The following is a 15,119-nucleotide window of genomic DNA, read 5'->3' on the forward strand; positions in this document are numbered from 1 at the left end:
GATGGAAGCCACGCCTGGGTAATTGGAACAGCTTGGCAGCACGACTTCCTCCTGTAAGGACAGGGGAGGCTGTGAGGGGAGGGACGTGGCCCTGGACTCAGTTGCTGTGTGAGCTTCGGCCAGTTCCTTCACCTCTCTGTGTCTCCATTCCTCACCTGTAAAACGAGGATAACAATAGAACCCACCCCAGAGGGGTGTGAGGTAAGGAGTAAATGGGGTAACACACAGAGCTTAGAACTGTGCCTGGCACAGAATATATACTTAATGAAGCTTAATATTGTGTTATCAATCACTAGGTGCCTATCTCTTAAGGACTGGTAAGATGATAGACATAAATCTGGGCACCGACGTCCACCATCCCAGCGGGGGACAGCGGACAGGGCCCTGGCAGGGCTGCCCCACGGGCTGAGAAACAGCCTCAAGCTCTGTCAGCTCCTAGGGTGACTCAGGAAAGGCCAGGCCACAGAGGACAGGGCAGGCAAGGCGAGAAGGAGGGTTGACAGATGGAGCAAAGGCTTTTAACTGCAGAAATCCAGCGCTCACTGTCATCGCTAGGAGTCTCTGTTGCCACTAGAATCCTGTGATCACAGACTTCTTCCCCAGCTTGCTGGCTAATGCTCTGAGTGAAATCTCCCGGGTGTCCTTGCAGCCTCTTTCAGCATTGCCGTCCCAGTAGGCTCGGTGTGCTTTTTTAATAAAGGAAATTAAACACACACTCTTACATCTTCACACACACACACACACACACACACACACACACACACACACACACACACAGAGTTTAAATAATTAACAAATGGAGGATTAAGGATAGAGGTTTCCTGGCGTTGGCTGGGTTGAAGCCAGGCACTTAACAAAGGGCAGGCTGATGAATGGCACCTGGAGGGCCCTAGGAGCGAACCACCAGGGACATGAGGATCTCAAGCCCCGTCTGGGCTGCTCTGGCCTTCACTGTGCTCGGGAGACCGGGGTGAGGCGCGCGGCCCACGGCTTGACAGCTGGCACTCCCTTCTAGTTGGCTGCCCTGGGTCAGAAGCAAGGGCCAGAAGCTCTATTTGTAGCTTTGTAAGCCAGTAGTCCTCAGCCTTCCCTTCTTTCTGACACTGAGAGCCTGCCCACTCTGCCCAGTGTGTGTCCCAAGTTGTCCGCTGCAGTCACAGCCGGCACTCCATCTTCCTTACCTTCACAGGAGGTGACCGGCTTGCCTCTTTCCTCCTTCCCCACCTGGTCTGGACGGTAAAGCGTACCTTGCCTGGAAAGCTCTTCCATAAGGGTTCCACCCTAATTACCCTCATTCCTCATCCCTCCTGGCTGAGGTTGCTACCAAGCAACTTGAGCGGCTCAGGCCCCTCACAGAACAGAATTTCTGCTTCTGCTGCAGCCTTCACACCTGCCTACCTGGACTCTCGCTCCTCTCTGCCAACCTGCTTCCTTCCCCTGCTCACATTCCCCACCTTCACTCCCCGTGCCAGTCTGCGGTGCTTGGCTCCGAGCATCCTCATCAGCAGACACACTGGAAATGGTCCTCATGGCTTCATTAGAGCGGGAGGCTCTGCCTGTGCTTCTCCCTGATGCCCGGCGATCCCTACCCCACCTAGCCTTCCTGGTCAACTCTTCTTCTAAAACCCTGTTCCAGTAGCTAAACTTCCTTTAAAAGTTGCCCTCAGAAAACACAGCATAAATCGGTGTAATGCAGGGTCTCCGGTCCTGCTCTCCACACAAGAACGCAGGATATGGTGAGGCCAAAAAAGAACACCCACGGAGCCATGGGTGGGGGAATCATACCACTATATTTTCGAGGTCGGCTGGTCGAGACACAAAAGCAAACATCCGCCAGTACCACAATGAGGGGTCTTCCTGCATCCCAGTCTCACTGGTGGCCAGGCGAGACACAGGAAGTAGGGTCAACACGATCCACGATCCGCTATCTATGCTTGCTAAACTCACTTGCTAGCTGCAACCCACCGTCGACTTCTCTGCCAACCAACCCACAACAACCCTTGCCAGCGTAGCCACGGCAGTTATATTAGTGGCTAATGGCTACCTGGTAACACCTGATGGCCACCCAGCCACAGCGGATGGTCATCTGATTACAGCTGATGGCCATCTAATAACCGAGCCAGCACCTTTCCACGTGAGGCCGAGAGCCTGGAAACTGCTCTCTGGGACTCTGTCCCTACAATTGGTATCTACAATGCTGCCATGTGGATATGAAAGACAATTTGGAGAATATAATCAATAATGTTGTAAAGATTTTGTAGGGTGTCAGATGGGCACATGTCTTATTTGGGAGACCACTTCATGGATGGTGTAGCTGCCTGACCACTGCAGTGTACACCTGAAGCTGAATAATATTGTATGTCAACTATAATTTAATGTATATTATATAGTCACGGGATCTGGAGTACAGCATAGGGAATAAAGTCAATGGAATAGTAATAGATATTTACAATTCCAGAGGGGCTACAGATTGGGGGAGAGGGATTAACACTTTGTGAGGGTGAAATGTCTAGTACATTGTTTTGTACACCTGAAACTAATAATAATAAAAAAGTTACCTTTACACTCTTACAGTTTTACTCTTGCTTCTCTGCAATTCCTCAGAAACCTGTACCTCCGATTACTTCTGTATTATGACAGCAAGTTGGTAATTCCTGACTCACTTGTCTCCTCTGTTTTCTGGACCCAGAGATCCTTGAAGGCAGAGCTTGTACCTTATTTTATTATTTTAATAAGATATCTCAGTAACAGCTGACGTGTCTTTGTATTTCCAGGACACCACACAGTACCTGACATTTTTCTGAACGAGTCTATAATTAATCACTAACTCCCTGACCGTGTTTCTTCATCTCCAGAATATACCTTTAATCTCTTGTATTTTATAACTCCCTTGCTTCACTCATCCTATTCCTAGATATCTGCTCACGAGAAAAACCAAATTTCTTAAGGATTCACATTGGGAGAGCTGAGACCACAGGGATTTTCTAGTGATTTGTTCATTTGTTTCAAGGGTATGACTCTTTATTTATAAAAGGGGTCTTGTCTAGTTCTTGAACAGGCAAGAGGAAGACATTCAGGAGGAGTAGATGAGGGTGCAGCCAGAAACGATTCCATGGTCAGCCCCCAGGTCATGGGTGCCCGCGACTGATCGCAAAACGGTGCCTGACACTTGCAGGCAGAGGTTGTCATCGTCTTCAGACAGACAAGAAAAGCAGCAGGGAGCTTCTGTGACAAGGAAGGTACTGCTGGGTGAGAGAATGGGGTGGCGTTGGGTTCTTAAGACTAATTTCAATATTAGCCTAAGGATAATATTGTACATAAACTAAGAAAATAGAATCATGCATTTCAGAACTCAATATAAACTATTAGCTTAGGTGATTAAGAATTGTCTGTGTCAAAGGTACAACGCACGTGGACCAGGAGGAGAGAACTGACTGGTCTGGAAAAAGAAAGGACACAGAAAGTGGAAATAGAAACAGGAAGGAAGTAGGAAGTGTCAGTTTCTTTAACCTGACACATTTTACCAAGGACAAATCTAATCTGTGCTTCAGGTAACACTGGGGGCTAAAACAGACTTAAATATTTATTTACAGGCTCCATATCACTCGTCCTTTGAAACCTCATCCTCTCATAGGTTTGTAACATGGCATCATGAAAAACCATCATTCCAGAACTCTGCAAGCCTGCCCCATGCAGCTAGATTGACTTGCGTTGAAAAATTGGGAGACCTTGGGTCACTGGACCCCTCATCCTGAATGACAATAATTGGTAGGCACTGAGTAGTTGCTGCCCCGTTTAGGTAAGGCAGCTTATCTCCAGTGGACAGGCTCCACTGGTCCTGTTGTCCAATACAGAGTCTATTCACTCATTTTTGCAAGTGGCCTGTAGGTTATCACAGGAAGTGGAAGATCACAGGGAGATTTTATTTAGCTAGTACTTCTCCAGCTGTTTTTCACAAGGCAAAAATGTCCTTATGTAATTGCTTCATTTAAATGTGGACTATAAATGAGAACATGGGTTAAGGAAAAATAAAGGTGAAACCAGGCTTTGCTACAATTGAACTGAAATCTATAACAGGAAGTCCTTTTCACAGTTGCATGTCTATGAATTTTATCTAAGCATGCTATATACATGTTAGGTCGCCTATGTTTTATAACTGCATTAATATACTTGAACACGACTTTTTGTTGAATTATGTTATTCCTGCTTGCAAATCCAGAGGGTTGGTGTTAGGAGAAGGGATTTCCAAATTTGAAAACAAGAATTTTGGTATATTCTATGCTTTTGAAAAATCTATATTTATGCCCAAGAGCTGTATTTTTATTGTCGCATTGAAATATATCCTGGTTTTATGGACCAGGCTAGCACTACAGTTCTACTGTACGAGTTAAACTTCTCCATGTAATACTTTGTCCTTCCTAAGGTGCTTTATAGGAAGTAGGTGTAATAAAGACGTTTTAAAAGTCTTAGTTATTCGTGGCCTTGCTCCCAAGCCAAGGATCTAAGAGTCCCTCAAATTTCACATCAGCCATTTGGAATATGAACCTTAAATCTCCCTCCTACCTTGGAGAACAGCACCCCTGCCAAGAGAGAACTGAGCTTCATTGAAACACTACCTGTGGGTTGTGGCATTTACCGTGGGAGATGCTTGCAGAGGCCAAGGCAGAAGAATCAACATGTATATGATAGGGGTAGTTTTCAACAAGACAGTGGCAGGAACGCTAACAAGATTTCTTTTTTCATTCATTATTTAGGAGGCCTTTTGTCAGATCTCTTTTATTGCTTTCCCTTGGTTTGAGAGACAGTCAAAATAGGGGTTTATTAGAACTTGGTGAACCATCAAAAATTAGTTCATGAAAAGACAGCAGGAAGGTATGCAGTACAATGCATTTGGACATAAAAAACTAAGACAACGTGTCAATGAAAATGATGAAAAGTGAGAGTTTCCTGGTTCTGAAGTCTCCCAGGATTGCGTACATGTAGTTGTCTCATGCAAAAGTTTCACCATTAAGGTGAGGCCAGTTACTGCAAAACTTGGACTTGGGGCAGTCCTGAACAGAGATACGGCCCCCAGTTGCCTGCAGGAAGTGGGTTTTTCCTCCTGGGTGTCCTTAGAAGGAGGTCAATAATAACGGTTATTTATAGAGTTTCTCTGCACCAGGCACTGTTCTAAGCACTGTACATGTGTTAGCTAATTTGATCCTCACCCTAATACTATGAGGTAGGTACTATTTTAATCTGTACTCTATAGATGAGGAAAACTGAGGCACAAAGACATTAAGTAACCTGGCCAAGGTCATTTGAAGTGGAGGAGCCAGGATCCTAAACCAGGCACTGGCTCCAGAGCCTGGAACCCCGAATGGGCAGCGGGAATAGCAAGGCACGGCTGAAGCCCATGATCAGACCAGCCAGCTGTTGGTAAAGGTCTGACCTGTGGCTATAGGACCAGGGTTAGGCTCATAGAGTGGTGCCGGATGGTCGACACAGGTCCTGTTTGCAGAATTTAGACCAGACTTGTGAAGGAACAACACAAACAGAGGTTTCTTAGGTGTTCAGTTTTTCTCTTAGGTGAAATGTCTGCACGTATCCTTTGTCCATTTTTTTGTCCAGGGTTTACTGCTGATCTTAACAATCTGTCTATTGTCTCCTCCCTCTGCCACGAGGGCAGGGGTTTTGTCCATATTGTCTACTGCTGCACGCACAGCACATAGAAAGTGAGTAGCAGCACATAGTATGTGCTCAAGAAAAGTGTGCTGAGTAAAGGAACATTAACTCCTTGTCTGCCATTTTCAAGTTTATTGAAATGTGTCTTATTTATGTGCCCATTTACATTTTATGTAGTCAACTGTATTGATTTCTTCTTTTAAAAAATGTTTTTAAACTCCTTTCCCAGCCACTCGTCATATAAATATTTAGTTATTTTTTTCTGGTTTTCTGATATAACTTTTTTTTTTTTTTCACTGCTTTAATTCATCTGGGCTTTGTTTTCTTCTATGGTGAACATAGTGGCCATAAATAATTTCTTTCCAAATGGGTCCTCACTGTTTTTTTTTCAGCACTATGTAGTGAATAATCCACCCTTCTTTCCACTAGTTTGTCTGTCTACTCCTGTGCAAGTATTATATCCTTACATTATTGTTTGTGTATGTGTATGTTTAATATATATGTTTACATATCTTTTAATACATGTCTGCCCTCATTATTCCTTTTTAATTGGATTGCTTGATATTATTATCTGTGCTGACTACAGAATTCGACATAAACATTAATTTAGGGATAATTGACATTTTATAATATTCACCTGGAAACATGACTAGGGAGAGCTAGCTCTTCTTGGATTTCCCAAGAAGACTGCAAATAATGACAAATGTGTTACTTGCTTTCTGAAGATTCTAGAACCCAAGTCTGTTGGACCTCAATGTCCATGCTCTTAATTAACCATTTTTTGCTTCAAAATTGCCCCCTGGATTGTGGCCTGGACCTAGAAATGATTTAACTGTGTGGTCCTGGGAAGTCATTTCATATTTCAAAAATGAGAGCTCCATTAGTTTCTCAGAAATGAATGACTAAAAACTGATTTGAGTGTTCAATTGGCCCAAACTTACTTGATTCTGGGACTATTCCAAGAACTCAGCAACTTCTCAAAAGTGGAATGCATCCATGCAATGTAGGATGAAGCAACACTAAAAGGTGAGATGCTGTCCGCACCCTCACCTATACACCACACTCAGTCACTGCCTGTGAGCTGCCTGAGGACCCAGGCATACCTCAAGGGTAACGACAGTTGAAAGCTAACCACCCAAATCCTGTGTTCTCTGCTTCAAACCCTGCAATCCCAATTATGTATCTATGATCTAGTCTTGGTATATATTTTTAGTACTTCAACTTTTGAAGCCTTATTTATTTATTTTTAAAATCACAGCCTCTTCCCCTCAGACATTAGCATGTTCCTATATTCCTTACATCTGTTGGTTGTTCTTCATTTTATAAATGGAGGACACCAAGACACAGACCCCAAGTGTCCTGTCCCAGCAGTAGAAGGCAGGAGTCCTAATTCAGAATCTACTTGCCAACTACCGAGCTCTTCACAGCTGCCATCTTGGTGTAGCCTGGGGAAATAATGACGTGACAAAACTCCAGTGTGGACAAGTGCACATGTGCGTCGTGTGTATGGACGCCCCCTCATATCAATGCCTATTTTAAAGAGAAAAGGAAGCACAAAGTTGCCAACTGTTCAATATACTCACATGATGATAAAAAGGAAAACCAAATCAGTCAGGAAGGGAAAAAGATCACTGCAACAGATGAGTCTAAGAGATGAAACTAATCCCACTTGGCTATAACCAAATGCACAACCATTGCAGCTATCCCCCGGGGTAAAAGCAACTCGTTTTTGACAATCAGATTGACAGTGGCAAGTCCTTATTAATGGTTCTCTTTCAAATGGGGGAGGTATAAAGCATAAAGCAGTGGGGGATCTATTTTGGCCAAGACGTATACTCTGCAATTTATTTACTAATTAGAAGGAGGAAAACAATTTGGTGCCTCTAAACTAGAAAAGAAAAAGAGAAAGGAAAGAAGGAAGGAGGGTAGGAAGTAGGGAAGGAAGGAAAGAAGGAAAGAAGGGGAAAGGGAGGGAAGAAGAGAGGAAGGAAGAGAGAGGAAAAAAGGATAAAATTATGGGCAGGTCTGGCAAACTTAGTGAGGAAATGAGATAAATGAGAGATTTAATTTAGATAAATGTAAGGTAATCTACCTGGGGAGAAATAATAATCAGGAAATCTGTAAAAGAGAAGGCTGCTGTGTAGGAAACAGCACAGTAGAAAAACAACAACAGGGAGTAATACTAATAACTGTAGATATGAGCCCATATTTTGGGTGGTATAAAAAAAAGACTGATGCCACATGGTTATAAGTATAAAAGGATCCGTCAGAAAACAATAAAGTTGCTTCATGCGGCCTTTGGCTGTAATTTTCACTGTGATATGCTACCACAGACTTGAAGAAAGGAATGCTATAAAAAGGATGTAAAACACTGTTGACTATTGAAAGCAGAAACTCTGGAATCCTGCATATACACTGAGGTGGGAATTACAATGGCTCAATCAGGTCCCATTTTTATTTGAAGATATCAAATCCAATGGGGTCCACATTTTTTTAAATACAGGCAGCTTGGCTAGAACTCAGGCAACCTTGGGACTGCCCAGAACTTGGGCAGCAGCGAAAGTCTGATAAACCTTTCACAGCGGGTCACTGTACTGGCCCTTGTATACTTCATGTTCCTCTTTTTTTTTTTAATTTGGTCACAGTCATTAAGAAAAAATTATTTTGAAAGACACATTGTAATATGACTGTAGAATTAAAAACAGGGCCAAATAATATTCTAAACTTAGAATCTTGCTTAACTTCTCCCCCAAAAGATAACTTAACCACAACAATGAACCTTGGACTTGTTAGCAGAACAGACCTTGGAGGCTTAATCTCAAGTGCCTGAGGCTCTCAGTTTCCTGGAAAACTTGGGTTGCCCTTGTGTTGCCCCCTCCCCATGTCATCCCTCCCCATGGGTTTCCCAAAGTATGTGGGAAGGAAAGAAAGCGAGGACTCACTTCTCAAACTTTCAGCATTTCTATAGCTTTTGTTCTCTCAGCTTTCAACGGGGGTTCTATCAGCATTTTGAGTGGGAAAGCTCTTGCTTGGAGAAGACGGTCTAGTACATTGTAGGCTATTAGCATCCCTGGACTCCAGACGGGAAATGCTGGTTTGTAATAACCAAGAGCAAATCAGAAATGCTCCTGTACATTTTCAAACACCCCTGGGGGGATGTATTGCCCCTGGTTGGAAACCACTGAGAGGTGATGGCACTGGGATAACAGACACTTCCCTGGGGGTGGGCCGCTCTGAAGTATACACTCCAACCTCTTTAGAGTCTTCCGAAGCCAGACTCAGGGCTTGTGGAGACAGCCTCTGATTGTCCACGATCTCTCCTATGATTATTAAGTTGTGGTATGCAAGCTTCTAGCCAAAATGCTGAGGCTAAATAGGCACGCCATAAATAGTTGCTAATTAATTGCCATGGCTTGCTTATTATTATACACTCATTGAGACCAGAAATTTCACATCCTCTATGTTGTGAAAAGCCCTAGGAGGACTTAATATAATGCCATGCTACTGATAAGTGTTCAGGAAATATTGATTACTATTGATGAAAGTGGTGACTACTTTAATTTAGATGCAAACAACCAAAAAGGGCTAAATACCCTTGGCTCCTTGCCTCTGTTGCATTTGGACAGACTGATTAATACAGTCTTACAATTAATTGCTTGTCCTTCCATCTCTGGCACCTACCACTGAGTGCGTTCAGGTTACTGAGCACTTGTGTGGGTGGATGAGAAGCTTTCCTGGGCTGTCGCCAGAGAGTCAGGCTATTTGTAGCAGAGCAAGACTTTTAAGACATGGAAAACTTGGTAAATAAGCCAAGGGAGGAGACAGGAACCAGGCCAGGTCAGGCCAGGCCAAAAGATGGGGCATCAAAGAGACTGAGAAACCTCAAGGGTGGTGTGTGCAGCTGACTCCGGAAGCTGGGAGTTACTTTGAGCTGGCAGCGGGCTTGGGGTAGCATCGGGGTCCGTGTGGTGTGCCCCTTCCCGGCCTCCACTACTTGAAGCACCAGTTTCACCTGAAAATGTGATCACTACCTTGCTGAGTGCAGGCAAGATACAATCTGTGAGGGGCAGCCAGGAGCAAAATTTCTATCATTCCTAGCAAGTAAGAACCAGGGGTTCTCACTCCTTGCCATGGGTAAGTCATGAAAGTTTTGTTTCCTAGGATGATCAGTGAAGTACGTTGGGTAAATACCCTGCCCAGTGGTTTCTATACAGAAGCATGAGGTAAAAAAGTTCCTGGCAGGACTAAAACTTTACAGAGAATTAAAGCCATTCTGAGTTAAAAAAAAAAAAAAAAAATCTGATTGTGATGAGCAGTAACGGTTTACCTATGCATTTCTGTTGACTATCTAGGTGACCTAAGTTCATTTGAAGATTTTCGGATTATACTCTTATTTTGTTCAACTTTTATACGAGAGATTGTAACATTTGCAAATGGCTTTGACTTACCTGGTGTGACTCTCTCCAAATATCTGGCGAGATTAAATCCAGTCTGTTCTAAAGAAAAAGTACAGAAAGCAGAAGACTGTGCTTTAAGGACAAGGTTTACCTAAAACACAATCCCCAACCCTTCAATTTACTTCCCGGCCGAGTCCAAATGGCAATTCCTTTTTAATTAGCCAGGAGTGTTAAATAACAAAAGGAAGCTGTATTTTCTTCTTCTTCCTTCCCAGGTGAGCAGGATTTAAATCAGTAAATTCTGGCTGTTCCTGTTTCCAGGAACTGGCTTGACAAGGACCCAAAGCAAGATATCTCCATTGATTTTAATGACTTTCCTAGAGGTCACTTTAGGGGACAAGTTTCAAAGACAACCCACACGGCAGTGAAAGACCACACTAACATTCTGGGTGATGCCCTGTGTACATTAATATGCAAATATGTGTAAGGTGAATTTTTAGGAAATGATATGTCAAGGCAAACTTGTCACTACAGAGTAGAATGAGGGCACCTACCCTCGACGACCTCTCTTTTCTGACCCCTTACATCAGGGGTTCCTCTAGGCGGCCTCCTGGGACCGTCCTCAGGCGCATTGCTCACATATTTGTAGGAAAATGCGTAACGTTTTGAATTCAGTTTGTATTTCTAGCTAAATCACAGGACATTCCAGTCTTAGATTTTTCTAATAATTTCCTTTGAATTAAATAGACTTGGCTTTGAGTCTTGGTGCTGCAACATCTTCGTTATGAGATCTTGGAAAAACTTTACAAACCTCAAATTCTCTTTTATAAAATGGGGCATTAATTCCTACTTCACTGGGTTGTGTGAGCAGCAAGGACAATGTGCAGAAAGCACGCATCGAAGCGTCTTGACACATAGTAGAGGCGCAAATCGTCAGCGAGATGGTTCTTTCTCCTCTAGCCACAATTTCTCCCAGAAGTGGTGCTGCTGTGGCAGAGGCAGCTTGGGACACCTGGGAGGAGAGGTGCCCAGAACGATGGCAAGTCCTTCTCAGAAGCTTATAGCAAAGAGCTACTTGTGCCTGGGCACCCTCTGGAGAGATTAGTTTCCCTGCTGCTTCACAGATCACTGAAATGTGCCTAAGGCGATGGGAGAAGAGCCGGGTGAGGCAGCTCCCGGAGGAACAACCTGACCAGGATCCTAGCGAAAGAGCAAATGAAGGATGGACGTGCAAGGAAAGAGACCCATCCACAGGAAGAAATTCAATATGATGAGGTTCTGAATGCCATGGGGAGGAGGCTGTTCCTCTAAGCTGTTCCTGGCCCAGTCTACTTCACACACACACGGGGGGGGGGGGGGGGGGAGAGAGAGAGAGAGAGAGAGAGAGAGAGAGAGAGAGAGAGAGAGAAAGGCTATGAGTAAAAGAAAAAAGAAAGATTTGTTTGAATACACTCTGTAAGATACTGGGGCTAAAACAATAGTGTTTTGAGACTCCCTTTGGCACAGTATAGATTGGGAACCATGAACACTTCGGCCATCAGCAACATCACCTGTAAGGAGCAGTCCTACCATGTGGACCAGCAAGACAAGGCCTAGTACCTGGTGGCACAATGGCAGCCCCAGCAGGAAGTGCTAAAGATGGTGGTTTTTTTCAGAGAGGCGAGGAGAGATAAGAAAGTCAAACTGGGTCTGCATTCGCAACTGAAGGACACATGTGAATCATGTGTCCCCACACAAACCTTGCCTCTGCTCCTAATAATCTCGGTCAAAGATCCCACTCTTATTACCTTAAACAATATTACCTACTCAATGTTTAAAAGCCTGGAGTCTCCAGGTAAATAGCAATTACTGTAATTGTTTTAAAGGATTAATTGCTAGAGTGTTTTAGAGAAGATTCCTTGTCTTTTTTTCCTTTAAAAACTGTTCAACGCTGGAAACCAGCATGTTAAGGAGGACACATTCCAGGAATTCCCTGCAGGGTCCTAAGTACCTGGAGCTAATGTTAAAAAGATCATTAAGAGCAGAGCATCCCTTCCTTCCTGGGGCTCCTGGTAATTTGTGTTTAAAGACCTAGACTCTAGCAGAGTTAATATTTACAGTGAGGTAATATATTATTTACATGGACCCCAGACACCAAAACATCTATAAATTCACACATAGTTAACCTCCTTCTGCTCCTTCCTTTCTTTACTTATTAAGTCAATTCAAGACCTGGTCTATTATCTCATATAAAGTTCTTTCAATAATTTCACCCACAAGCCCTTTAAAAGGAAAATAAAAAATGAAGGACTGCCAAGTTCTCATTTAACATGGGGAACCTTCGCAGACTTCGGAAGTGGTTCTGGGTAAGGGAAATGATAAAAATGTGAAAGAAAAATACATTATTACCATTTTGTCCTTTGGAGTTAATACAAATTGCAGAGGAGGAAATGGATTCCAAGGGGTGAACTCTTCCTCCAGAATGTAACAAACTAGTCCTGAGGATTTCCACGGAGAAAAGAGTGTGCACACGATGAAAGCTAATCTAAAAGGCAAATGATACTGCTTAACAATATGTGCATAAATTGAATAATTACATATTGCACAACAATTCTTAAGCAAGTGTTCTCAATAAGTCATAAAATTCTGCACCTGCTCTGTCTTTTCTGCACCTCCTGCAGCAGCTCAGGTGCTCCAAATTCAGGCTGCCTGAATGTCCAGGTGTCTGGGGAGCCTCAAGATTTTAACCCAGGCTTAATCCAGTTTGGGCTGCATGATCCACTTACTTTCAAGGGCAGGAACCAAGAGAATATCCTCATAATTACATAGCAATGAGGAACTGAAAGTGGGTGGTAATTGGGAAGGTCTGTTGGGATCAAAGTAGCAAACCAGTGTAAAAGCTAGAGGAGTCTACACGAGAACGTGTACACAAATGTTTATAGCATCACTATTCAAAAGAGCCAAAAAGTGTTAACAACTCAAATGTCCATCAACTGAAGAATGGATAAATATTAATAAAATGTAGTATATACATACCATGAAATATTATTTAGTAATACAAATAAATGAAGTGTTAATATATGCTGCAACATGAATGAATACAAATCACCTGTCATGCATGGTCTCTGGTCCCGCTCCCTGCACAAGAACGCAGGATATGGTGAGGCTAAAAAGGAACACTAATGGAGCCATGGATAGGGGGTTCATTCCACTATATTCTTGCTGGCGGCTGGGTTGGAGACACAGGAAGCAGGAGCCACACGATCTGCAATCTGCCATCTGCTTCTCTGCCAACCCACCCACCCCAGTTGCTAGCTGCAATCCACAGTCTGCTTCTTTGCCAACCAACCAACCCACTAGCATAGCCAAGGCAGTTATATTAGTGGCTAATGGCTACCTGGTAACACCTGATGGCCACCCAGCCACAGTGGATGGCCATCTGATTACAGCTGATGGCCATCTAATAACCGAGCCAGCACCTTTCCATGTGAGGCCAAGAGCCTGGAAACTGCTCTCTGGGACTCTGTCCCCACATCACCATGATCATGAATAAAAGAGGGTTATCACTACAGAGCCTACAAACATTAAAAGAATAAGGTAGTATTCTGAACAACTTTATGCCAACAAATTCAAGAATTTAGATGAAATTAGATAAACTCCTTGAATAACATATAAATCGACACCGGATAATACAGAAAATTTGAATAGCCCTATATTTATTAAAGAAATTAAATTTGTTACCTGTTATCAAAAATTTCAGAAAGATGGAGAAAGACAAATGACATATGATTTCACTTATATGTGGAATCTAAAGAATAAAAATAAATGAACAAACAAAACAGGAACACATTCATAGATGAAGAAAACATTTTGAGGGTTGCCAAATGGAAGGCAGGTTAGCAGCATGGATGGAAAAGGGGAAGGGATTAGGAAGTACAAATTGGTAGTTACAAAATAGTCATGTGGATGTAAAGTACAGCATAGTTGATAACGTAATAGTTACATATGGCATCAGCTAGGTAGTAAATTTATCAGGCTGATCACCTTGTAAGTTACATAAATGTCTAATCACTATGTTGTACAGATGAAACTAATATAATGTATGTCAACTGCAATTAAAAAAATAAAACTCAACAAACACCAAAAAAGTTTAGAGGTCAACATCTCTCATGAATATCCTCAACAAAGATATCTCTCAAAAATCCTCAATAAGATATTAGCTAATCAAATCAAGCAATATATAAAAAGGATAAATATCATGACTAGGTAGATTTTATCTCAGGAGTGCAAGTTGATTTAACATTAAAAAAATCAATTTGTGCAATTCTATTTATGGAATAGAAGAGGCACACCATATGATTACTTCAATTTATGCAAAAAAAGTATTTAGAAAAAATTCAATACCCATGTGATAAAACAAAAACAGAAACAAAAATAAAAAACTATTAGCCACATAAAGAGAGAAGGGAACTCTCTCAAACTGATAAAGAGAATGTACAAAAAACCTTGAGCTGACATCATACTTAATGCTGAAATACTGAAAGCTTTCCCCCTAAGATCAGGAACAAAGTAAGGATGTCCAATCTTTTCATTTCTCGTCAAGGCCCTAGCCCTTGCAATAAAGTAAGAGAAAGAAACGAAGGGCATAAAAACCAGAAAGAGAACTAAAATTATCTCTGTTTGCAGATGCAAATGGTAGTTGTCATATGAGGTACAAAATTACAAATAATCCACATGATTTCAAGTACAGTCTGTGGGAATCCTTTGCTGAGGCTTCTAAATTAGAGGCCAGTTAGTGCTCAGGCCTTCAAGACTTCAATAACTGCTCTGTTTTGGAGGTCTTCCTATTACAGAGGTGCTGCATTTGTGTGTGCTGAAGTCTTGGCCATCCATAGAAGCTGCAATTTTTGTCTCTTTCCCTGTCTGGTGTCTCACAGACACCAGTGAGGTTTCCCTCTGTTGTGGAGGCACTGGCCCTGAATCAATTTCCAGACAGATTATTCTAGCTTTTTAGCTTGATAGGCCCAAATAATGTTATAGATTTTGCTTTAAACAGTCACATGTATTTTAAATTAAAAT

The sequence above is a fragment of the Rhinolophus sinicus genome, linkage group LG04, assembly GCF_036562045.2.
Source record: "Rhinolophus sinicus isolate RSC01 linkage group LG04, ASM3656204v1, whole genome shotgun sequence".
NCBI classification, from domain to species: Eukaryota; Metazoa; Chordata; class Mammalia; order Chiroptera; family Rhinolophidae; genus Rhinolophus; species Rhinolophus sinicus.